The sequence below is a fragment of the Monodelphis domestica genome, chromosome 4 (assembly GCF_027887165.1).
Source record: "Monodelphis domestica isolate mMonDom1 chromosome 4, mMonDom1.pri, whole genome shotgun sequence".
In the NCBI taxonomy this organism is placed as follows: Eukaryota; Metazoa; Chordata; class Mammalia; order Didelphimorphia; family Didelphidae; genus Monodelphis; species Monodelphis domestica.
In genome coordinates this window covers 65,550,436-65,578,225 of record NC_077230.1, presented here as the reverse complement: position 1 = coordinate 65,578,225, position 27,790 = coordinate 65,550,436, and positions in this window count along the sequence as shown.

Here is a 27,790-nt window from a genome sequence, read left to right as displayed (position 1 = left end):
TTGTCCGAAGGCAGAGTGGTAAGGGTTAGGCAATGGGGTCTGAGCGATCTGCTCCGGGCCACACGGCCATGAAGTGTCTCAGGCCAGATTTCAACTAGAGACCTCGTGTCTCTGGGCCTGGCTCCCTGTTCACTGGGCCACCCATTTGCCCCCCCAAAGTTAAAGTTAAATCTTTGGGCTGAATCTTTCTTCTGGCACACAGGTGAAATCAATGAAATTACCAGAACAGTCAAAAGGTATTCTTTTAAACAGCCCATTGTTATTAAGTTCCTGCTTGAAAAACCTGTTTCTTCTCTCTCTCCCTTTTTCTCTCTCCCCTGCTACCATCTGCCCACATGGCCAATAGTTACCAGCTGGTCCTGTGTGATCTGCTCCAAGGATCTGGGTGATGAGCCGGCTGGGGTCATGCCCGTGAGTCTGGGGTGCAGAAACAGGCAGGCAGGGCCAGGAGATCAGGTACCAGGTGATTGCAATATTGGTTGAATCAGGTCTGGATCGGGGGCTAAACGCCCGCAGGCAAAAGTGGCTGAGCCAGGTAGGGTGGGCGGCAAACACAACAGGTCTGGATCCAGCAGCAGCTTTGCGAGGGTAAAAAAAAAAACTCAGCCAGAGTAATGTGGCTCAAAAAAAAAATTTCTAGGTACTAGATATTAAAAGTTAAACTACAGATTAGAAAAGAAATCAGAAGATTGAGAGTTTTTTCTCCTGAAGTGGTTACGCCAAACTGTAAAGATTAAAATTTAGGGGAGACTGAGGCAGGTAGAAATTAGTTTCTCTCTGCAAGGAGTATTATATTTTATGAGGTTTATTAAAGGTTGAGAATTTAAGAATATACAAGTAAGAAAAAACACGTGCCTAGGCCAGAGGCCTAGACAAGACCTCACCTACACTATAGAAAGAGCCACGTCTGCCCCCAAACGGAAGTCCAAAAAGAGAGAGAGACTCAAAAGCCTTTGTAATCAGCTTAAGTACCTTCCTGATCTCGCCCACCTCAGAATTCCGTGAGATTACAAAGCATTTTGGGGAAGTGAAGCAAGGGCTTGTGGGGATTCAAATCCCAATTTTACACAACTTAATGGGGGTCATTGTACTGTGTAGTAATGTGGGGAGAGACTTTGAGGCAAAGGGAGGTTATTGGAGCCATTATGCTGTGCATCTGGGGGAGTATGGTTGCCATTGTATGTGGGGGAAGTGTGGCATGTGTTTTTCTTATTACCGTCTATAATTACAGATCCATAAATATGGACCACAAGAGGACACACACTAGTGTCATGCCTTCTTTTTTCCTGCTGTGGAATCTGATCGCATGGAATCCATGCGATCAGATTCCTGTGTGAGTTCACAGATCGCAGTGCAGTTCCCACCGGGTAGTATGAACTGGAAAGGTGGTCTGTAATCATGCCAGTTCCCACACTGCACCAGTGTGAGCCTGAGGTAAAAGTGGAGTTCTATTGGTGAGGCTGAAATGATGTGGCCTGGGAGGGCTGCAATGATGAACACAGATCAGACTGCACTGATGGGCAGTGCAATTTGTATGCCTCTGTGTGGGCAAAATTGTTGTTGGTATATTGTTTCCCTACAAAAACTAGGTAGATAGATAGATAGATAGATAGATAGATAGATAGATAGATAGACAGATAGATAGATAGAGGTATTTTACTAATAGCAATTTGGAATCCTTAGGAAACAATGATGCCAAGAAAGAAAAATTGACTTGGAGTGTAGCATATTCAAAGAAGAGTGGACTTATGATTACTTTTCCATGCAGTACAAGGAAAGAGCTGTGTGTTTGATATGCCAGAATATAGTGTCCATGTTCAAAGAATATAATTTGTGTTGAAACTATCAAACTCAACCTAAAGACAAATATGATTGTTTGGTCAGAGATGTGAGAAAAGATAAAATATGAAAACTGAAAAATACATTGACAATTCAGCAAAATACTTCTGTGAAGCAGAAGCAGCTAAAGATTTCATCACTGCAAGCAATTTTTCAAGTTGCCAAGCTAATAGCATGCACTGGCAGACGATTCCTGGAGGGAGAATTTGTTAAAGAATGCCTTCTTTCTGCTGCCAAAGAGATGTGTCCAGAAAAGGCAGACTTATTTACTACAGTTAGTCTTTCAGGATCTATAGTTACAAGAAAGATTGAAGAAGTGGGAGACAATTTGCATCAGCATTTGCAAAACTCCACAAGAAAACTTTCCTATTTTTCCTTGGCACTTGACAAGAGCAATGATGTTCATGATTCTGCACAACTTCTAATTTTTATTCATGGAACAAATGACAATTTCAAAGTCACAGAAAAGCTTGCTGCACTGCAAAGCATCAAAGGAACAACTACAGGAGAGGATATCTATGAAAAGGATTCCCAAACTGTGAAGGATTTGGAGCTGGACTGGGCTAAACTAGACAGTGTGATAACTGATGGTGCTCCTAGCATAGTGGGGTATAAGAAAGGAGTAATTGCTCACATTAACCAAGAAAAGGACAAATGTTCGTAACCATTCTCATCCAATAGCCATACACTGCCTCATCCACGAACAAGTGCTGCTATATAATAAATCACTGCAGTGGGACTTTGTTAGGAAAATTTTGGTATCTTGTGTTAACTTCATTAGAGCTAATGCACCAAACCACAGACAATTTCAAGAATTTCTGTATGAGCTAAATGTTGCCTATGAAGATGTTCTGTACCACACAGAAGTCTGTTGGCTGGGTTGAGGGAGAGTTTTAAGACATTTCTATAACTTACTTCCACAGATTACAGCTTTTATGCTTCCAAAAAACAAAGAAGTACCAAAGTTCAATGATGCAGAATGGAAATGGCACCTCACCTTTCTGACAGATGTAACAGAGATACTCAACAGTGTCAATGTGCAACTTCAAGGAAAAGGGAAGATCATCTGTGATATGCAATCACATGTGAAAGCATTTGAAGTAAAATTAGGCCTCATCTAACAAGTGTAGGAGGAACATTTCTGCCATCTCCCCTTCACAAAATCTGTTACCGGAAAAGCCCTTGATTGCATTCCCAAAAGAAACATGTGTGGATTCACTGAACAAGTTGCAAAAGGAGTTCCAATTCAGATTTAAAGAGCTTCATCTCCATGAACAGGACATACAACTTTTCCATAACCCACTTTCTATTGACATTGAAAATATGGATTCAATTTACCAAGTGGAACTGGCTGAACTGCAGAATTATGACTCTCTGAAAGATGCATTCAAGTCAAGAAGCTTGCCTAATTTCTATGCATCTCTCCCCTCTGAGACTTATCTTAGTCTTAGGAACCATGCACTCATAATGGCAATCATTTTTGACAGCACTTATGTCTTTGAACAGACTTTTTCCAGAATGAAACATCTGAAATCTCCAACCAGATATAGACTAATTGATGCACATTTGCATCACTTGTTACGGCTAGCAGTGACAAATATACAATCGGACATTAACCATCTCATTAGCCAAAAGCAGGCCCATAGTTCCCAGTGAAATACTGGCAGCTTGTTGATTTAAATTTATTTGTTCTTTCTTTTAAATATTGTATTTGTTCCTGTTTTGTTTTTGTTTGTTTTTTTACTTTAAAATAAGATATGTGCAGTGTGCATAGGGATTTGTTCATAGGTTTTTTGTTTTTGTTTTTGTTTTTTTATAGTCCAGCCCTCTAATAGTCTGAGGAACAGTGAACTGGCCCCCTGGGTAAAAAGTTTGAGGACCCCTGTTATAAAGCAACATGGCAGTATGAAAAGAGAAATAGACTGGCAATCAGGAAGACTTGGGTTTAAATCACATCTCAGATTCTTACTAGTTATGTGACCATGGACACGTCACTTAAGCTCTTTGGGCCTTAATTTCTTTATCTGTAAAACAGTGATAATAATACCACCTATTTCACAGAATTGTTTCAATAATCAAATGAAGCCATGCATGTAAAGTGCTTTGCAAACTTTCCACGGCTACATACATTTAAGTTCTTATTTGATCCTAACCACCAGCCAAAGAGATAGTTAATAGTTATGTTTTTAAAAATAATTTTCTATTGATTTTTTTGTTTTTACTTATTACTTAGAATTCCTCTTCTTGTCTCTCCTCCTTCTACTCCTGAGATCAAACTTTGCAACAAAATTTTTTGAAAGAAAAAATAAAGAGGAAGAGGATGAACTATAAAACAAAATAGATAAATATACTGAAATTTTTTCACAATATATGAAATGTTCCAGATCTGTGAATCTCCTCCCACCAATGTATAGCAGTCAGGAGAGGTATCTTTTCATATTTCTTTTTTGGAGCCAAGTCTGTTCTTTATAATTTTGTATCATTCATTTTTAGTGGGTATTATTTTTTCAATGTATCTTGCTGTAATCATTGTGATTATGGCTTTCCTGATTCTATGTGTATCACTTCAAGTAAGTTTTCCAGTCCTCTTTATATTCATCATGTTTGTTTTTTCTTAGAGCAAATAATTTTCCATTACATTCATGTCCATGTCCCATAGTTTAATTTAGCCATTTCTCTAATTGATGTGCATCTACTTTATTTCCAGTTCTTTGCTACAGAAGAAAAAAAACAGGACTTAAAAATGGTGCTATTTAAGATTACAGAATTTGAAGGACTTCAGAAGTCATCTAATCCAACCTTGACATTTTTGAGATGAGGAAACATTAGAGAGGCTAAGTGACTTACCCAAAGTCACACAGATAGTAAGAAGGAGAGTCAAGATTTGGCTCTTCTAAATCTAAAACAAGTCATTTTTTAAACCCTTACTATCCATCTTAGAATCAATAAAGTGTATTGATTCCAAGGCAGAAGAGTGGTAAATGCTAGGCAATGGGGGTTAAGTGACTTGCTCAGGGTCACACCGCTAGGAAGTATTTGAGGCCAGATTTGAACCTAAGACCTCCCATCTCTAGGTCTGGCTCTCAATCCACTGAGCCACCCAGCTGCCCCTAAAAGTCATATTTTCACTGTATCATATTGTACTTGCACAAATTTGCACAAATAGCTAATAGTTATGCAGGCCTTTCTGGCTACCAGTCTTTTCACGACTACATGTTGTTTTTCACTTAATATAGGGAAAATATTACCAAAAGTTGTTTACCATAGAAGTTGGTCATAGACTCTCATAAAGTAGGGGTTTGTAGCACTGATGACAAAATTTCAGACCCACAAGGTCAATGTGTACAAGTCCTCCATGACTGAACAAGTCACTGAAAGCTCCTGTCTGTACCTCTCAGAGTGACATCAGAAAATTATTATTATTAATGACAATACCACTAAGACAGAGATGGGTGAAATAAACTGAGAAGAGCTCATTACTGAAAGCCTCAATATCTTGTATTTCCTGACACTGATTGATTTTGCTGTCTATAATTGTCAAGGATCCACATGTAAGTCTAGAAAACCTATAAACAGATTCTGAGAGGAGGAGCTCATACTTAGCCAAGACTGAAAATTATCCCAATTTTCAGGGAAATAAAAAATTCCTATCTAAAATATTTATTCAATCAATAATTTATACATTTGTGGCCTCATCAAAACTGAATTGACTAGAACTCAAGAAATGTTTTGAACTTGATAAAGGAAACGTTGTCCTTTAAAAATAAATGCTAAGGACTGATGCAGGATGCTAATTCCATGTCCATCTTCATATCATTTTATGGCTCTTCTCCACCTCAGCCCTAAGAAAAGCTATTTGTTTGTCTGACTGTTTATCATAAGAACAGTCAGGGAAACCAACCGAGAGGCGCACAATGGTATTTTTGGTATGATTTTGAAATACTCAGTATTTTGTCCTTCTATCTGAGATATTACATTCTGTCTATTAGGGGAAAAATTTCAAAGATTGGTAAAGGAAATGAGAACCACTAAAAAAAATACATTTTTTTCTGTCTTCATGTGTCTTCAATTTAGAAATCATTTTTTTCCATGTCCACTTCTAACCTTTTAAAAAATTCTTCCTACAAAAAGATTACATTTCTTTGTTGTGTTTTTTTTTCAGATGGATGTGATATAGTTCCTGGTATCAATGATTCATGAAATTGTCATTTAAAACTGATTATAGATATTTAAATATTTGTACAATAAATAAGCATGTTGATTATAAAAGTACTACTTTTAAATTATTTTTTTAAAGTACCATCTTTTAATAAAATAAATCATTCTAACTGGGCTACTCTGCAGAAGCAAATCAAATAAAAAATTTTTGATACTTTAATGAATAGGGGTGTCCCCACCCAGGTGAATTCAAACATTCATTAAAGTATAGAATATTCACCCAGTGGGAAGAATGAGAGTTATACATTGATTTTGATTCTTGATACATCACTAGATCAGCTCCTTTATAAAGTCTCAAAAATATCTCATCATATATTCATACCACCATTAGTAAAATTCTGTAACATACTTCTATTCATTAGGTATTTTTCCATTATCTTTTTGGTTATTTATAGAAATTTGGTTCTTCTGTAATCATAACCTTAGCTGATCATAGGAAAAGATTTGGAGAGGATGGTCAAAATTTACCCAATACATAAAAAATAATTCTGGACTGGAAGCAATCATAGAGGATCATCATAAGATAATCAAATTAAAGAGAAAGTCAGAGACCTTTGCAGTAGTTTGGGGATCATTGAAAGTGCTGCATAATTTACCAAATGCAAATCAGTTTGATCTCTTGTGCAATTACCTTCATGCAACTCTGAGTATGGCTCATTTTCCATCTGTAACATCTGTTCAAAATATGTTTGTATATGTTTTATATGTAATTAATGGACTAACTTGATGAGATTTGGAAGCTGTTGAGCTATGTGTCAAGTCTGATAACACATGACTTTTTTCCACTTTTACCCTGAAGTCAAAGTTCTAAAAAATATGTGTTGACAACTAGGAGCATCTTTAAGAGTTTTCCTTAGGTATTTACCTGTTTCACTATCTATAACAGATGCTCATGCCTTTGCACCAATTATCTTTATGTTGGTCTATTTTCTTATGCTCATCAGGAGGATGACTAGGTAAGATAGCCACTTGACCAGTGAATTATTGTTCTTTTTATCTTTGTACATCTGATAGAACCAATGTTCATATATTAAGAGAATCTCTGAGCATATCATGACTTTATAATTTTTTATTTTATTTATAGCAGGATTATCAATGAAGTTAATTCTGTTAATTGTCTATGTATTGATCACTGGACAAAGATTTCACATTAGTTCATACCAATACCAATACCATACCAATAGTTAATTGAATGTTTTTATATAGTTAATAAATAGTGTGATTCTTGGTATACTCTGTCCCTTTTTCCCATCATCACTTTGGAAGTTGATAGTAATTCACAAAGAATGGAGGACAATTTAGTATTTTTTGTATGTTCATGTTACAGGTTGCTGTGGCCAAAATGAAAATAAACTAGGCTAAATGCCCAGAGAAACAAGTGAAGTTAAAATGAGTTGGCAAAATGCCTAAAACTCCATCAGAAAGAACTGAAAAAGCCAATGATTCTTATCTAATCTTCATTGGGCATTAGTGTATTCAGAATGCTTAGTGTGTGCACGATTTCATACAATAGATTGTACCTGAATAGAAAGCCAATTCTGAATCTTAAAGAAATGCAGAGGCTTCAGCCAAGCCAGTATAGTGAATACACTATTACTTTAAGGTGACAGCTGGCCACATATCATAACCCCATATTTTTCTCTTTTTCTTTAAATAATATACTTTATGTCTCTGTATTTCAATTTCTTATTTTCTTTCTTCTTCTGTACTGTCTCACATAAATTTTGTGAACATCAGTGAGATCACATATTTAATTTTTTTAATCCTTAAAAGGAAGAGACTCATTATCTTTATACCATGTGGCATAGTGGAAAGAGCCCTGGGTTTAGAGTAAAAGAACCCAAGTTCAAATTCCACTTCTGATTTGTGCTTTTCACATAGCTTTGGTCAAATCATAAACCTCTTTTTTGTAAAAATCTGTAAAATGAGAGGATTAGACAAACCTTCTAGTGTTGCTTCTAGCTCTAGATTCAAGATCCTTTGATAATGGACAAAGCTGGACTAGAAATAGTGCCTGTGTACTGATGATGCCTTCTGATCAGTGTTATTTATAACTTCAGGATAAAGAAAAAACAAAAACAAAAAAAAATGACTGGGGTCCAATGGACACAGGAACATAGACTTAAAACTAGAAAAGATTTTCAGGTCATCTAGTTCAACTCCCTCATTTTACATATGAGGAAACTGGAACCAAGAGAATTTAAGTGACTTAACTACCAATGGCATGCAAAAAGCCTTGCAAGTGGAACTCAGTTCCACTAATGCCAGAATAAGCATCATTTATTGCGGCTAGATGGTATTATCTCCTATATTAGACTTCCTGTCATTGATAGGAATAAAAGAGAGGTCAAGCACATGGCCTACAAGTCATGGTGGCGCATAGCACTCCTATAGGCTGTATATACCAGATTCAAATGTAATTTGAAGCATTTAACAAAATCAAAATAAAAAACAGATGATGTTAATATGCAGTTTCCTAAGTCAGGGGGCACATTAAGGAACCCTTATATATGGTTTAGTGGTTCCCATTCTGTTGGAATTTGACAATGCTGGCCTAAAAAGCCATTAGTAGCTATAAGGTGATTGATCTTCGGGCATCATTTATTCCTACCATTTTACCTGAGAGTCTATTATTCAGTAGTTTGTTCAGTGGAGGAGGTTCCAGTATCCAAATGGTCTCTGAAGAGATGCTGTGAGAGTGATTGTGCTTTGTTGGGTTGACAGAACAATCTGTGACTACATTAACATTTCCCAGTTCCCTTAACCATGAGGAATATTTTCCAGATCAAATTCCAAACCCTTTTCCTGGGCTAGGTCTCTTTTATACAACCAATGGACCAGTAAATAAATAAAAGCTCTCATTGTTTATAAAACTGTGCTAGTCATGAAGCCTGCATTTGTCAAGCCTTTCCTATGGAGGCTCCCATTGATCGGGCCATGTCAGGTTGCATTACTCAGCTTCATCAAGGCTGCCTCACAGCGAGGACCACTACATTCTTGCTAGAGTAGCCTGATAGTAGAGTTCTCCCTGCACATCTTGGAGAGGTTGGAGAAATGCCTTATTGAGGGTGGTGGGGAAAGCAATAGGTGCTTAATGAAAGGCATGCACCAAAGCATAATCAATTGCCACCTTGGCCCCATTGCTATTCTCCTCAGCAGTTTCATTGATTTGTCACTTGTAAGGGTCTCTGCTAACCTCTATTTAACAAAAACTCTGGTATTAGAAGATGTTACTAAAGTAAAACAGGGGAGGCTATGGGAGGGAGGGAATTCCAAAATCTACTTTAATGAAAACATCTTCTATTCTCCACACTTGACTGTGACCCAGACCTTGATCTTGCCATTCATTAGCTTAGCTTGATTCTGACTGGATTAAAAGAAACATGCTCCAGTGAACAGACAGCACTGTCACAAATAAAGGCAGAGATTGCAAAGAAAACCATTGAGTACCAAGGGTGAATATTTATTTGGATTGTGTCAAATACTGTTAGAAGTTTATCAAGGAAGAGCAAAATGGCTTAGTGGATAGAAGGCCAGTCTTGGAAATAGGAGGTATTGGGTTCATATCAAGTATCAAACACTTTCCAGCTGTATGACCTTGGGCAAGTCACTTAATCCCCACTGCCACTCTTCAGCCTTGAAACCAATACACAGTATTGATTCTAAGGTGGAAGGTGTAATATTTAAAATAGTGGATGCCATAAACTGTAAGATTTAAAATTGTTGTGGTTGTAAACTGTGGCAGTTAAAAGAGTTGGAGACATAAAATGTAGTGTTAAGTGTGTCTCAGTGCATAGTTTTCCAATCATAGTTTTAAGTTCTTTGTTCATCCTCTCAACTTGTCCTGAGCTCTGGGGATGATATGGAACATGGAATTTGGGAGTTATTTCCAAGCAAGAGGAATAATTTCATTTAAAAGTATCTTTGTAACAAAATCAGCCATGGCTCAGGTCACAGGAAATGCTTCCAGCCATCTGGTTAGTTGATCTACAATTACTAGACAAAATTTATAACATCCAGCCTTCGGCATTGTTATGAAATCTATCTGTAGATGTTCAAAAGGTGTGTAAGCCAGAGGAAGTCCACCAAAGGCTTTTTCACGAAATGCATGTTGGTTATATGCCTGGCAGGTAGAGTAGGCTGAACATACTTTAGAGGCTATAGTAGTTATACCAGGGGCTATTCATACTCTCTTGACAGAGTCCACGATGCCCTGGGTGCCAAAATGACCATTTTTATGAATAGATTGGCAAATTTGGTTATAGAAACTTCTAGGGAGCAGAGGTTTTCCTTCAGATGACACCCATACTCCATTAATCTGTTTTGCTTTGAATTTTTGTTTCCATTTTTCCACTTCCTTTTCATTATAGGAAAGTGGCAGATTTAAATCATTAGTGGTTGTTAATGTTAAAATTAATTCAGGCCCTTCTATGGCTGCTAGCTTTGCAGCAGCATCTGCTTGATCATTTCCTCTGGAGACAGGGTCCGTGCCACCTGTATGGGCAGAACAATGAACTACAGCTAGGGCTTCAGGAAGCTGGAGAGGAGAAAAAACTTCATTAATAATTTCTACATTCGCTATAGATTTTCCAGCTAAGGTTAAAAATCCTCTTTGGAGCCATAGCATTCCGACTGAGTGACAAATGTCAAAAGCATATCTAGAATCTGTATAAATTGTTGCCTTTTTATCCTTGGCAATTATACAAGCTTGCTTCAGAACTGAGTTCTGCCCCTTGAGCGCTAATGTTAGAAGGTAGTGAAGCTGACCATTCAGTGGCAAATTCTGAGACTACGGCAGCTCCAGTGTAACGTATGCCATCCCTCATAAAAGAGGAACCATCTGTAAATAAAATCAGATCTGCATTGTCTAAGGGAGCATCCAAGAGATTATCTCGAGGTTTTTCTGCCATGGACACTAATATTTCACAATTGTGTAATGGTTCTCCTGAAGTTGGTAAATCTGGAAGCAAGGTGGCAGGGTTAAGAGTAGTACAATGTTTTAAAGTAATGTTTTCACTATTTAATAAGGTTATTTCACATCTTGTAATTCTCTGACTTGAGAATGCCTGTGTTCTATGTTTTATCAACAATGCTTCTACCTCATGTGGGCACATTATTGTTAATGGACATCCCAATACTAAATCAACAGTTTTTGTAACTAGTAAAGCTGTAGCAGCTACTCCTCTAAGACATGGTGGTGCTCCTGCTGCTACTGGGTCTAGTTGAGTAGAATAATAAGCAATTGGGCCCTGAGAAGGTTCCAAAGTCTGAGTTAACACGCCAGAAGCTACTCCTCTTTGCTCATGCACTTACAAAGTAAATGGCTTGTTGTAATCTTGGATGCCTAGAGCAGGGGCAGACATGATAGCCTTTTTTAGATCTGATAGAGCTGACAAGTGTTCAGGCTCTAATTTGAGGGGTTCAGAAACCTGATCCTTTGTTAATGCTATAATGGGTTTAGTAATTTCCCCATAGCAAGGAATCCATTGTCTGCAAAACCCTGTTGCTCCTAAAATTGCTCTCAACTGTTTCTTAGTAGTAGGAGCTCTTAAATTTTGAATATTCTCAATTCGTTTTGAAGAAATATAATGAGCACCTGCAGTCAAGATGAATCCCAAATATTCTACTTTTGGGAGATACTACTGAACTTTATCCTTTGAAATTTTATGTCCTCTTTTGTGCAATTCCAAAAGAAGATGTTTGCTATCTTCTTGACATGCTTTTGTTTCTGTTGAGGCCAAGAGTAGATTATCAACATATTTGATTAATTTGTAATTTTTAAATTTTATATTGTCTGTGTCTTGGCTCAAAATTTGCTTAAATTAACTCGGACTTTCCACATAACCCTGTGGCAGCCGACTCCATGTATATTGTGAGCCCTTCCAGGTTAAAGCAAAAATATGCCTGGAGTTCTCATGTATAGGTATGGAAAAGAAAGCTGAACACAAATCTACTACTGTAAAGTATGTAGCTGTGCTAGGAAGAGAGGAAATAATAGTATTTATGTTAGAAACTATGGAGTGTCTCTATATAACGTGATTATTCACTGCCCTCAGATCCTGTACGAATCTATAGAGGTACTTGCCATCAGGGCCTCTTTTTGGTTTTTTAACTGGCAGGATGGGCATGTTGTATTCAGATCTGCAAGGTATTATTATTCCCTGTTCTATTAATGAGGTAATAACTGGTGTAATACCCTCAATTGCCTCCTTTGAGAGGGAATACTGAGGGAAGGAAGGAGGTAGGCTAGATTTAGTTTTTATCTTCACAGGAACAGCAGATTTAAGTAAGCCTACATCGGAAGAAGATGTGGCCCAAAGAGACTGGTATATCTTTAGATATTTCAAAAGTAGAAGGCTCTTTTGCCTCCTGATTTTCCAAGAGAAGTATAGGGAGTAAATTTAAAGAATCCTCTGGTACTTCCAATGATAAAGAACCATCTGGTGAACAAGTTATTGTGGCTCTGAGTTTGCATAGAAAGTCTCTCCCCAGCAAATTTAAAGGGGAGTCAGGCATCAAAAGAAAGGAATGTTGTACCTCTAGAGGTCCTACAGACACCATTCTAGGGGCAAGTTTTTCAACTCTTTGGGGTATTCCTGATACCCCACTACACTTTGTGAATCAACGGAATAACAATTTAAATCTGGTACATTCTTCAATACAGACCTGGTAGCTCCAGTGTCTAATAGACAATCATAATAAGTGTTACTCACCTTTAAGGTAACATGGAGTTCATTAGTATGGGGAGGGCAGTAGATAGGGACAACAGGTAGTAGGACATCAGGGTCTGGAAAATCAAAGGTTGTATCCTCTGATTCCTGTGTCCCAGACCCCCCAGATGCCATCATTGTGTTTGGGATACTCCTTGGGCACCCACCTGAAGGGCACCTCGACTATTTTTTGGACGAGCTCCATTTCTTATATTTTGTTGTTGGGTATTATCATTTTCTTCGTTTGGAGCATTGTCATTATTTTCCCAGTTCCCATTTCTATAATTCTGGTTTCTAAAGTTCTTGTTTCTATATTCATTATAGTTATTTCCATAGTCATTATTATAATTTCTAAAATTTCTAGAATTCTGGTTTCTATGGCCATTGTCATCATTATAGTTGTTCTGGTTTCTATGACCATTATCATCATTTCTATAGTTGTTATTTCTAAAGCTATTATTTAACTGTGTATTTCTTCCAATCATCTTAAGAAAGGTTCTACATTCCATCATTTTGTGGCCCTTCTTTTCACAGAAGTGGCAGGTTACTGATTTATTTGTGAATTCCTGCAAAGGGGCTATCATCTCCCTTATTTTTCAATTGTCTCTTTAACATTTCAATTTCTTTCTTTAAATCTTCCACTGATGTATTGTCTTCCTCAGGTCTTTTTACACAACCTTTATAAACATAGGTTGCTACTCTCCTCAATTCTTCAAGGTCCATAGAGTCCCAATTATGACAGCTAGTTTTAAAGTAGTCTTTTACCACTGAACAACAATTAACAAATTGCCTACATATTTGTCTAATGTCTCTTTCTCTGGATAAATCAAGGTCCATATATGTATACCCTACATCAATAAGTCTGTCCATAAACTGGGAGGGTGTTTCATCAATATGTTGTCAGGTTTTTTCAAATTTTGACCATTTTTCAGGTCTATCAGAGAAAGCTCTCATGGCTGTCAATAATACTTCTCTGGCCTGGTTTAGTTTTGTGTAATCTAGTTCAACATTGGGGTTCCAATGTGGATCTTCAGTTGGCCAATAATGTCCTCTTCTACCTCATTTTTGATTAGCCAGAGAGACGATATTATTTTTCTCTCTCTTTGTTAATAATGCTTCTAATATATTCTCAACATCCAACCAAGTGGGGTCAAAAGTTCTGAATATGTTCTCTAATTTTTTTATAATTAATATTGGTTTGTCCTCAAATGATGGCATATCTTCCTTCAATTTTTTTAAATCCTCAGGGCTAAAAGGTGTATGATGTCTCACAGACACCAAGTTTCCATCTCTATTAAAAGTGGGTAATTCCCCTAAAGGAAATAAGCTATCTGAATTATTTGGTACTCCTGTTTCTAGGCTTCTTGCTCCATTTTCAATTGGGTAAGTCTGAGAAATAGAAGAGTTGGGCACATTAAAAGGAAGGGTTTGTTGTTGTCCCATGGTGCCAGAAAATTCAGAGGTAGGGTGTGAATTTAGTTTGGAATGTGAACTTAAAGTGGATTGTGTAGGATGAGAAGGAGGAGCCAAGGAAGAAGTGTGAAAGGATACAGAGGTGTTTGGATTGGAGGAATCAGTAAGTTGTGAAGTAGAAGGATTAAGATCAGAAGTATGGGTAGGGTGTGAACTTAGAGTTGATGTTGTTGGGTCCGAAGCATGAGTAGTGGGAGGAGTGGGTAGGTTTTCTGAGGCCGAGGGGGCAGCGGGAGGGGTGGGTTCGTTAAGAGGATTATTGTCCAGAGTAGGGTGGGACAGAGATTCTGATAATGTTCTTAACTCTGTTAATGCTTCTTATAAAAGTTACAATCTCTCCCTGACTTTCCTCTATAAGCTCCTGTCGAGTATTTAGTTCTTCAATTTGTTGAATATTAGAGGGAGCAATTGGTTGGTTTGACTGAGAATTGAGTTCTTCAAGGAAATACAATATTAAAATTACAATAATCAAAAACTCAAGGGAAAGTAGTATGTCAATTAGATTTTGCCATAAATTCCATGGGATGAGCCCTTTCAGAGAGACAAGGAATTCTGTATTTATAAGATTGGTCATGGGGCTGATGAGTCAGCTGTTAAGTAAGCTGCAGACCAATGCTTGTACTAAGAAAAGAACAAAGTATTTACTGAAACGCCAGTTGTTAACCAAGTTCTGAACTGTCTTTGACTCCATATTTCTAAAGGAAACACGTGGGGAGAAGGACAAGGCCAGAACTTTCCCCAGGTTTGTCTTAATCTTAATTTAGGCAGTTGTTCCCTAAAGAAAAGGATTTAGAAAAAGTTCTCCTAGCCAGGACTTTAGGGCCCTGTTGCTAAGATGTAAAACAGCTTAAATTTAAGGAAAATCAAAAAGGTTTTTTACTCACCCGTTCTTGCAGCTGTAATTTTGAAGCCAAGTTAAAACCGAAAACAAAACTGACTGATAGGCAAGTAATAAAGCAGGGAGATAAAGGAAAGAGATTTCACAGAAGTCTTTTGAGGGTTTTTTCACCAATTTCATGGTCGCCATAAGCTGTAAGATTTGAAATGGTTGAGGTTGTAAACTGTTATATTTAAAATAGGTGGAGACATAAACTCTGGCAGTTAAAAGAGTTAATGCTATAAACTGTAGTGATTTAAAATGGTTGAAGATATAAATTTTAGTAGATATAAGAGTGGGTGAGTAAATTGTGACCACAGAAAATATGTTTCACTATAGTGTCTTGGTTTTTAAATCAAATATAAAGTGGTCTCCAGGGAATATATTCCCAATTTTGAATATACCCAAGTCAACTGGGTTTTAGAGAGATTTTTAATTAATAATACAATGAGGAATTAAAGAAAGAGAGAAAGAATAAGACAGGAATAAGTATGAAGGGCCTTAAGCCAACATGGCCTAGACCTGAGTCTTAAGAGAGAGAGAGATCAGTCAGTCAGTCTTTTATCACTCACCACAAGGTCTGTCTAAGCAAGGATTCTAGTGACACCAGGCCAGCTGACTTCACCAGAGAGAGTTCCAGCCACAGTCCTCCTCAAAGAGAGATCCAACCAGAGACTGTTTCAAAGGGCCTCTCTCCAGAGCCTCAGAGGAGCTCCAGTGAGACTTCCTTAGAGATTGTCCTCCAAGAGCTTCCCTTCTCCAGAGCCTCTCTCAAGAGATTCTTCCCAAGCGATCCTCATCAGAGATCCTCCAAAAGGATTCCCTCTCTCAAGAGATTCTGCTTTTTCTTATATAGCGGTTTTTCTCCTATGTCACCTCCCCTAAGTCCTTACATCTACCAATCACTGTAGACATTTCCCAAAGGACAACCCATTCTAAAAACACTGCTGGGTTGACTTAATCCCTTTAGTAACTTTGAATCAGAAAAAACACTGCTGGGTCGACTGATCCCCTCAAGAGAAAAACCTCTACGTAAGTTTTCACCTCTTTGCTCCTGGCAAGTTTACAAGTTACCCGACCTTTATAGGAACTTAGCATCCCATTGTATCAATTCTAAAAACAGGCATGGCTTGAAGAACTCCCTGCCTCATCATAAGCATGGATCCAAGTACTTTCATTGTTTAGCAAGGAGTTTTCTCCCCTAAAGCAGTCTTAAGTACAGGTGGAGTAGAAGTCCTCCCATTTCTGATCCTGGCGAGTTCTCACAGTCAAAATGGGAAATGTTCCCGGTAGGAAATTTGTTCCAATTGAAAATTCCTCAATGTAGAAATTTTTAACATTCACAAGTCTGAGAAATTTCAAGACTTACAAAGGTAAGGCTTTAAAAAGAACAAAAGAGAAGCTTACTAGACTGTAGTAAATTTAAATTTCTTATCACTTTAAAAACTCCATGCATTGAAGGGGACTAGAATTGGTCATGACAAAATCCTGCTATTATTCTTAGAATTAAGATGGATGGCAGTGAAAATAAGAATTAATGATAAACATTCTCTTTATAGAGCCCTTTCCAATGCTTTCTGACTCCACTTTTCTTGACTAGTTACTTGTTTAAAATAGTTAAAATAAGTAATTTGATTACTTATTCCTCTTCTTTGGGTGTTTAGTTCAGTTTTGAGAAAGTAAGAATCAGAACCATTTTTGAAGTTGCTTCATTGAGCTACTATGATGTATCACTCGATCAATAAAGTACTCATTAATTATTTACTATGTGCCAGACTCAGACATAAAAAGGTGGTAACGTGCTCCAACAGAAAGATCATGGGCCTGTTGGAGGCAGAAGGTCTGTCTTGCAGCTCTGCTACTTAATTGGTATACTTCAGACTCCTTTGTCCTCAGACAGGCTTGCCAACAACAATAGGGAAGTGTCAAGATTTTATTAAGAATCTCCACATAAGCCCTTCTGTGCCTTCTGCACATAAAAATATGTATATGTGTATATACATATATATAGAAACTCTGTATAAATGAAAGCTCTGTAAGTACAAACACCTCTGCATATATATGCATATCTACTTATTATCCAAGTATATATTTTTATGTTGCATATGTACTTATACATGCACAGATATTGTCTAAATCTGTGATTACTTTATTTGTTATATATTAAGGAAAATTCCGCCATCAATGGATATTGGCCACTACTCTATTGCTAATCCTACCTAGGGCACTGAGAAATAAAGTCATTTGTAGAGATTTATATAGCCCTTATATGTCAGAGACAATTCTTGAATCCATATCTTCTTGAGTTTAAGTATATATTTTATGCACTGTTTCATACTAGAGATGAGAGGTCCTGAATTCAAATCTGACCTCAAACACATTACCAAACTATGTGACCCTAGTGTGAAGATTAGATTAGATTAAATTAAATTAAATCCCCTGCCCATTTTTAGATTTAATCACCAAAATTGAATACACTCCACTCAAACTTGAGTGGGGGAGGTCTGTGACTCAAGTGCGGGGTACTGAATTACGAATTATAATTGACTGACTGCCCCTGGGCAGTCCTAAGCAAAACTTTAGCTGTAATTGGTAGACATCAAATGAAGGAAGTCACAGGAAGTAACGAAAAGAAACAGTCTTTAAAAATGCCAAGAAACTTCCTGTGAGGAGGATCTCTCTTCTCTCTTCCGTCTTCAACCTGACTTTGGAGGAGCTCGGGTTTGAAATATCAGACTGCTTCTGTTTGAACTGACACATGCTGAGTGAAAAGCAGACTCCCTTTCCTTGGATTTCCGAAGGGACGAGTCTCAGTAGAGACCTACCCTAATGAGAGAGGCTCCCTGCATCCCCAGGTCTTCAGCTCAAGGCCCACTATGGCTAAGGACTAACTAGCACTGCTTGGGTTGAGCCAGGGCTGGAGCAAAATACTTAGCATGCAGCCTAGATATCTTACCCCATCCTCTCTCTGATTTTTCTTACTTTCACTCTTTCTATCTATATTTTATGAATAAATTGTTAAAATAAACCTCTCTGGAATTAATTAAAATTCCTGGTGACCCTACTCTTGAATAATCTAGTCCAAACTTAAAAAAAAAAACCCTCACATTTTCTACCCCTTACACTAGGCAAGTTACTTAACCCTCATTATCTAGTCCTTGCCACTTTTCTGCCTTGGAACCAACACATAATATTGATTCTAAGATGGAGGGTAAGGATTTTAAATAAAAAAGATATACATATAACTGTCATTTCTATTTATCAATTATTTCTCTGGAAATAGACATACACAAATCATTCTTCAAATAATATTTTTCTTGCTGATTATGTTATTCTCTAGATTCTGATAACTTCACTCTTCAAAACTGAGTAGGTCTTTCCATCTTTTTCTAAAATTAAACTGTTTATCATTTCTTTCAGCACAGTATTATTCCATCACAATCATGCCACAACTTGTTAAGCCATTCTCTAATTTAAGGACATCCTTTCAAGTTTTTGTTCTTTGCCACCATAGAGCTGCTATGAATATTTTAGAACACATGGTTTATTTTCCTTTTTTCCTTGATCATCTTGGGAATTGAACATAGTAGTAGCATTGCTGGATAAAAAGTTATACATGGTTTTATAATTCTTCAAGCAAATTGCAGATTGCTCACCAAAATGGTTGGATTACTTCACAATTCCACCAACACTATTAATGTACTTATTTGTTCACATTCCTTACATTTGCCCCTTACTATTTTTTCTAATAAGACCTTGGTGGTCATATTTAAAAATGCTGATGATGCAAATGGGCTTATTTTATATTTACTAATTTGCAAAAATTATTGAAAGTTTCAACTATTTTTTATTAATCTCTAGAAATGCTTGCACACATATGTATAATCATATTATCTGAAAAAAAAGATACTTTTATTAGCTCTTTCTCCACTCTGATTTTCAATTTCTTTTTCTTCTCTTATTGCTATCCCTAGCACTTCTAATACAATTTTAAATAAAATTGATGGTAATGGGCATTTACATTTCACTTCTGGTCTTATAGAGAAGGCTTCAAACTTATTACCATTAATGATAACATTTGCTAATGGTTTTAAGCATATACTTCTTATTTATCTAAGGAAAAATTTATTTATTCCTATGCTTTTAAGTGATTTTAATAGGAATGAGTTTTATATTTGTCAAAAAGCTTTTTCTGTGTCTATTAATATAAACATATGACATTTGCTACTTTTTTGTTCATGTAATAAATTATGTTAATATATATATATATATATATCTGTTGGCATAAAATATGGGCAAAATAACCCTAACAGTTGCTGCAATTTCAACTTCATTAATGGAAATTCACCCTTTTCATTTTTTATTCCAAGGATTTTATTTTCTTTCTTAAAAAAAAAAAAAACATATTAACCAATGGTTTACCACTTTTGTTGTTGTTGTGTGTGTGTGTTTTTGTATAAAACCAACTCAGCTTTATTTGTTTACCTCATGGTTTCCTTACTCTCATTTGTTCATCTCACCTTTAATTTTTAGGATTTCCAATTTGGTATTTATTAGGTATTTTTGAATCTGTTCTTTTTCTACTTTTAAAAATTATATTCCTAATTTATTGATTTATTTTATTTTATTGTTTTATGCATTTTGGGATACAAATTTTCCTCAATTTACTGCTTTTGTTATATCCCACAGGTTTTGGCATGTTGCCTCATTATTTTCTTTAATAAAATTATTTATTGTTTCTTTGATTTGTCCTTTAACACACTCATTCATTATGATTAAATAATTTAATCTCTGATTTTTATTATTTCCATGGTTTCTTATTAAATATAATTTTATTGCATTTAGATCTGAAAAGGATACATTTAATATATCTGTCTTTCTACATTTAACTATAAAGTTTTGTGTCCTAATCTGTGGTCAATTTTTGTAAACATACCATGTGCTACTGAAAAAATGCATATTCCATTTTATTCCCATTCAGTTCTCTCCAGATATCTATCATATCTAGACTATCTAATATTTTATTCATTTCCTGAACTTTTTTTCTTATTTATTCTTTGGTTAGATTTATCCAGTTTTTAAAGGGAAAGATTAAGATTCCCTACTATTATGGTTGTATTGTATATTTCTACCTGTAACTCCTTAAGATAAGAGAATGGAGGGAATAATAGAGGTTGCTTATATTAATACATAAGAAGGTAAGAGAGGTATAAGAAAGGTATCAATAAAAGTTTGAATAGATTAAAAACCTAGGAGAATATGAGGAAGAGGCAAAGGAGGGAAGCTTAGAGGTTTGGGAGAAGAAATTAAGGAAGGATTAAAGGAGTGGTAAGTATTAGGGGTGTTGTAGTCTGAGGAAAATTAGATTTTTGAGGAGAAATGAAATGTATTTGGGACCCTTCACTCAGGTTCATAGGACACACATAGGATTATATAGATTTTGTTTTGTGTTTTTTAGTATTATCAGATGGGGATTTTCTTATACAAATGTGTACATATCCTTAATATACTTTGTATATATGTTTATAATATATTATGTATATAGTATCTGTATCATTGTGTAACATAGAGTAAGCAAGTGAGTAAATGTGTATAAAATAGGTAGATATTGTAAATTTTGTGAAGGTTTTATATATTGCTGTATAATCATTATATGTTGCTATATATTTATGTATATTTGAGTGCAAATAGTTGCAAGAGTACAAAATTTATATTTTTATAATATGTATATACTGGTAAATTTGTACAGAAAATTCTCTATACATCTGTAAAATGTGTGCAGTTAAAGGTTCCAAGGAAAGGATTTTGGTAGGATAAGATAATTACAATGTTTGACAGATTGTTATAAGATTTTTAGATTTTAGATAGATTAATGTTACAGTGAAAAGCTATTATTTTGTTTTGGAACTGTTTTGAAACAGTTTGCACTTTGCATGTTGAAATTTTTGTGTTTTTGTTATATTTTGTTACGTTCTGTATGCTGAGTTTTACTATTGTTATTTCAACTTTTGTAATTGTTTTCCTTTATGTAATTGCTTGTTGCAATTTCCTTTTTCTTTAATTCCTTAGCATAAGGTGGATGATAGAGAGGAATAGATAGTTAAGTTTTAGGTAAGAATTGTTTGTTTTATTTTTAGATAAGTAAAATAGAATGGGTTTAGAATAAGGGGGGGGATTTATATAGTGATGAGCATATGACAAATCTATAGATTTGATCAGATGCTCAGAGGGCAAAATATAAGGATAAGTGATAAGGGATAGAGAAAAATGCATAGATTTTCTTTAAGAGGAAAGGAAGAGAATTTAGAAACAAACGCTGGGAGAAGATTCTGGAAGGAGAGGAGAATCTTGGGAGTTTACTGGGTTTAATACTCTCTCCTGGTCTGGCTTTCCTCTAAGCTGGTAAGGAGGATCTTTGCTCTGGCATTCCCTGGGAAAAGACTAATCTTGTGGAAAGATTAGGAATTCCTGGTTTCGAGAACTCCCTTGGAGGAGACCCGCCTTTCCCTGATTACAGGGATGAACCTGTCTAAAACAATTTGGTTAAGGTAAACACAAGGGTTTTGTCACCTGGGACTTTGGGTTTACCTAGGAAGCCAAGTCCAGGCTTTGGGTTAGGACTCAGTACATCTGTGACTGCTGCATCCTCAGCCTTCTAAAGATAATCTGTAGTATATAGGTAATCAAATGGCTTTTGGGGGTCTAGATAAGAGTAGGTAGTGAATAAGAAGGGCTTGAGAAGACCACAAGAGTAAACTCTGCAAGGGGGAGCATTGATTGGTGGGGGGGGAACTATAGCTGTGTAGATTTAGAACTTTATTTATCATTTCCTTACCCTCAATAAACTTGTTTTTGTTTTTTGTTTTTCTAATTGCAAGGGTTGTGCTTCACTGGCCTTGGGAGGTTCCTAGTTGGGTTTTTTTTTCCATTTCTAATCCCTCTAGGTTATTTCCATTAGACTATCTCCTTTTGGAGGTAGTTTTCTCTTTCAGAAATAAGTTAAAAAGAGAGTCAGAAAAGGAAAAACAGTGAGGAAAAATAAAATTGAAGGAAATAATTATTATAATTATTAATTATCATTACTAAAAAATAAAAGTTTGAATTTGAATGTGATAAATTAATTCATAAAATGAAAATGGATAGCAGAGTGCATCAAAAACCAAAAGTCAAAGGTATGTTGCTCACAAGAAACACAGTTAAAAAGGAGACATGCATAGAATAAAAATAGAGAAATAGAGTAAAAAAATTATATATATGTATATATATATATATAATGCTTTAGGCGACTTAAAAAAAAAGCAAGGATAACAACAATGATCTCAGACTGTTAAATCTAAAATAGATCTAATTAAAAGAAATAAACAGGGAAACTACATTATATTAAAAGATATAATGGATAATTAAGCATTATCAATACTAAACCTATATGCACCAAATGTTATAGCATCCAATTTTTTTTTTAATTTTTTGAAAAATTTATTTAATTAGATGATTTAGAATATTTTTCCATGGTTACAAGTATGAATATTAAATTGTAATCTCCAGATTGTAACAATGAAAGTACTTAGCTCTTCCTTTATTGTGAAGATTAAATTGTAATCCCCTGTCTATTTTTAGATTTTAATCCCCAAAGTGTAAATGCAATATTTAAAGTAGATCTACCCATTTTAACCACAAAAAGGTGTGCACTAACCACAAAAAGTGTGAACACCTATTTCATACTTTGAGTGGGAGGTCTGTGACATACCTGTGAAAGAATGGGCAGTCCTGGAGAAAAGTGTCTGCTGTGGTTGGTAGATGTAAAATTTAGGGGAGTTGACTCAAAAGAAAAAAGGTCTTTAAATAGTGGAAACAGAGACACACAAGATTTGAATCAATCACTAGGGCTGAGTGAAAATCATGATCAGTCACTCAGAGTTGGACTTGGAGTGAAGAAGTCACTTGGAGTTGAAGTGAAGAGAGACACTTGAGGAGAGACTGGAAGACATACAATCAGATTTGGAGTGAAGATACTTGGCTGTGGAACTGGACCCCTGGAGGAGCTCATTCAGGAGACCTCAGATTGCTTTCCTTTTAGATGGTCACCATGTTGAGCATAAAGCCTGGCTTAGTTCCTTGCCCTTTCTGAGATGTGAACCTCTGAGAAAGGCCCCATCGTCTTGAGACTCCTTTTCCCTGACTGGTGCCTAAAATTTCTAACTGGTTCAGAGGAAACAGGAGCTCTCTCTCCCCTTTTCTTTATTCCTTAATATCTTCCTCCATTGTAAAAATAAACTACCATTAATTCCATTTATTGAGTAATTCATTTTGGGATTTAGAAATTAAATCCCTGGTGACTTTTAATTTTTTTATTTTATTTTATTTTATTTTATATTTTATTTTAATTTAATATTCAGATCAAACCATAATATAAAATCTAACACAAGACCCATGTTCTTTCCCTTCCCTTCCTTCCCCCAAACCCCTCCCATATCTGATGCATAATTCCACTGGATTTAACATGTGTCACAGATCAAGACTATTTCTATATTATTACTATATCCACTAGGGTGATATTTTAGAGTCTACTTTCCCAAGTCATAGCCCCATCGACCCAAGTGATCAAGCAGTTGTTTTTCTTCCATGTTTCTTTTCCCACAGTTCTTCCTCTGGATGTGGATAGAGTTCTTTCTCACATGTCCCTCCAAATAGTTTTGGATCATTGAATTGCTACTAGAAGAGAAATTCATTACATTTGATTTTACCACAGTGTATCAGTCTATGTACATTGTACTCTTGGTTCTACTACTTTCACTCTGCATCAGTTCCTGGAGGCCATTCCAGTTCACATGGAATTCCTCCAGTTCATTATTCCTTTGAGCACAATAGTATTCCATCACCAGCATATACCACAATTTGTTCAATCATTCCCCTATTGGAGGGCATCCCCTCATTTCCCATTTTCTTGCCACCACAAACAGGATATTAATATTCTTGGACATCTTTTTCCTTATTATCTATTTGGGGTAAAAACCCAGCAGTACTATGGCTGCATCAAAGGGCAGACAGTCTTTTATCGCCCTTTGGGCATAGTTCCAAATTGCCTTTCAGAATGGTTGGATAAATTCACAACTCCACCAGCAATGCATTAATGTCCCAATTTTGCCACATCCCCTCCAACATTCATTACTTTCCTTTGCTATCATGTTAGCCAATCTACTAGGTGTGAGGTGATACCTCAGAGTTGTTTTGAATGGCATTTCTCTGATTATAAAAGATTTAGAACACTTTTTCATGTGCTTATTAATAGTTTTGATTTCTTTATCTGAAATTTGCCTATTCATGTCCCTTGCCCATTTATCAATTGAGGAATGGCTTGATTTTGTACAATTTATTTAACTCATGATTTTGAGTGATTAGACCTTTGTCAGAGGTTTTTGTTATAAAGATTATTTCCCAATTTGTTGCTTCCCTTCTAATTTTGATTGCATTGATTTTGCTTTTAGAAAACCTTTTTAATTAATGCAATCAAATTTATTTATTTTACATTTTGTAATTTTTTTCTAAGTCTTGTTTGGTATTAAAAATCTTTCCTTTCCCAAAGACCTGACAAGTATACTATTCTGTGTTGACTTAATTTACTTATTGTTGCCTTCTTTATGTTCAAGTTATTCATCCATTCTAAGGATGTGAGATGTTGACCTAAACCTAATCTCTCCCATACTGTTTTCCAATTTTCCCAACATTTTTAGTCAAACAATGGATTTTTGTCCCAAAATCTGGGATTTTGGGGTTTATCATAGACTGTCTCACTGAGGTCACTTACCCCAATGTTATTCCACTGATCCTCCCTTCTGTCTCTTAGCCAGTACCATACGGTTTTGATGATCACTTTTTTATAGTACAGTTTAAGATCTGGTACTGCAAGACTATCTTCCTTCACATTTTTTTCATTATTTCCCTTAATATTCTTGATCTTTTGTTCTTCCAAATAAACTTTGTTATTGTTTTTTCTAATTCTGTAAAAAAAGGTTTTTGGTAGTTTGATTGGTATGGCACCAAATAAGTAAATTAGTTTGGGTAGGATTGTCTTTTTCATCATGTTATCTCATCCAACCCATGAGCAGTTAATGTTTTTTCCAATAATTTAGATCAAGTTTCAATAGTGTAAAGAGTGTTTTGTTTCTTATGTTCATATAGTTCCTGTGTTTGTCTTCGCAGATAGATTTCTGAGTATTTTATGCTGTCTATGGTTTTTTAAAGGGAATTTCTCTTTCTAAATCTTGATGCTGGGATGAGTTGGAAGTATATAGAAATGTTGATGACATATGTGGGTTTATTTTGTATCCTGCAGCTTTACTAAAGTTGTTGATTATTTCCACTAGCTTTTTAGTTGATTCTCTAGGATTCTTTAAGTAGACCATCAGATCATCTGCAAAGAGTGATAACTTGGTCTCCTCATTATCTTTTTTAATTCCTTCAATTCCTTTTTCTTCTCTAATTGCTACTGCTAGTGTTTCTAATACAATGTTACATAATAGAGGTGATAATGGGCATCCTTGTTTCACTCCTGGTCTCATTGGGAATGCTTCTAATTTATCTCCATTGCAGATGATGCTTGCTGATTGTTTTAAATATATACTGTTTATTATATTTAGAAAAGGCCCATCTTTTCCTATGCTTTCTAGTGTTTTCAATAGGAATGGGTGTTGTATTTTGTGAAAGATTTTGTCTGCACGTATTGAGATAATCATGATTTTTGTTGGTTTGCTTGTTGATATGGTCAATTATGTGAATGGTTTTCCTAATATTGAACCATGTTTGCATTCCTGGTATAAATCCTACCTGATATTAATGAATAACCCTCATGATCATTTGCTGAATTCTTTTTGCTAGTGTTCTATGCATCTATGTTCATTAAGGAGATTGGTCTGTAGTTTTCTTTCTCTATTTTTGACCTGGCTGGCTTTGGAATCAGTACCATCTTTGTGTCATAAAATGAATTTGATGGAACTCCTTCTTTGCTTATTCTGTCAAATAGTTTGTATAATATTGGGATTAGTTGTTCTTTGAATGTTTGATAGAATTCACTTGTGATTCCAACAGGCCCTGGGAATTTTTTCTTATGGGGTTCTTTGATGACTTGTTCAATTTCTTTTTCTGATATTGGGTTATTTAAGTATTCTATTTCTTCTTTGTTAATCTAGGCAATTTATATTTTTGTAAATATTCATCCATATCACCTAGATTGCCATATTTGTTGCCATATAACTGAGCAAAATACTTTTTAATGATTGCCTTAATTTCCTCTTCATTTGAGATGAGGTCTCCCTTTTCCTCTTGGATGCTGTCAATTTGGTTTTCTTCTTTCCTTTTTTATTAGATTGACCAGTACTTTGTCTATTTTATTTGTTTTTTCAAAGTATCAGCTCCTAGTTTTCTTCATCAATTCAATAGTTCTTTTACTTTCAATTTTATTAATTTCTCCTTTAATTTTAGGATCTCTAATTTAGTTTTCATCTGGAGATTTTTAATTTGTTCACTTTTTAGTTTTTCAATTTGTATACCCAATTCATTGACCTCTGCCCTCTCTAATTTATTAATCTATGAAGTCAAGAATATAAATTTCCCCTTAAGTCCTTCTTTAACTGCATTCCATAGATTTTTGAAAGGATGTCTCATCATTGTTATTTTTTCTTTCAAATTATTAATTGTTTCTATAATTTGTTCTTTAACCAATTTTGGAGAATTGTATTATTTAATTTCCAATTAAATTTTTATTTGCCTCTCCATATACCCTTAGTAATTATTGTTTTATTTCATTGTGATTTGAAATGTTTGCATTAATTGTTTCTGCTCTTTTACACTTGTTTGCAATGTTTTTATGACCTAGTGCATGGTCAATCTTTGTGAATTTCCCATGTGCTTTTGAAAAGAAGGAATATTTCTTTCTGTCCCTATTTATTTTTCTCCACATATCTATTAACTCTAATTTTTCCAAAATTTCATTCACTTCTCTTACATCTTTCTCATTTATTTTTTGTTTTGATTTGTCTAATTCTGATAAAGGAAGGTTCAGGTCTCTCAGTAGTATAGTTTTTCTATCTATTTCATACTTCAGCTCCACTAGTTTTTCCTTTAGAAATTTGGATGCTATGCCATTTGCATCCAAATTTTTTAAGGAAAAGCTAATGGAGCTACTTTTCTTTTTAATTATATTGTTTTTGTAATCATTCAAATATGTACAGCTTACAATAATTTATGTTTCCAAAAATAATAGAGCAAAGTATATGTTTTAGGGTTTGTAAAATAAATTCCAATTAGGAGAGTAAATTAGAGACCTAGTTAAAAAAATTTTTTTAAGACATAGCCCATAAAATGACAGTTTGGCAGAGTAGGAAAAGGATGACTGGCACACAGGAAACCAAAGTTGAAGTCCTAGATATGTTGTATATTACCTCTTTGACCATGAACAATTGATTATCATCAATAGATTTGATTTTCTTTTTCTTTAAAATAAGTTTAGATAAATTATATCTAAGCCCTTTTTATCTCTTAAATGGTAACTATAACATGTGGCCCATGTCACAAATATGATTCTGGGTTCACATTTACTGATCTGGAGGACCTGGACTATGGTGGGCATTTCTCATTTGATTTGATTTGCTCATTGACTGGACTTCAGGAAAATCTC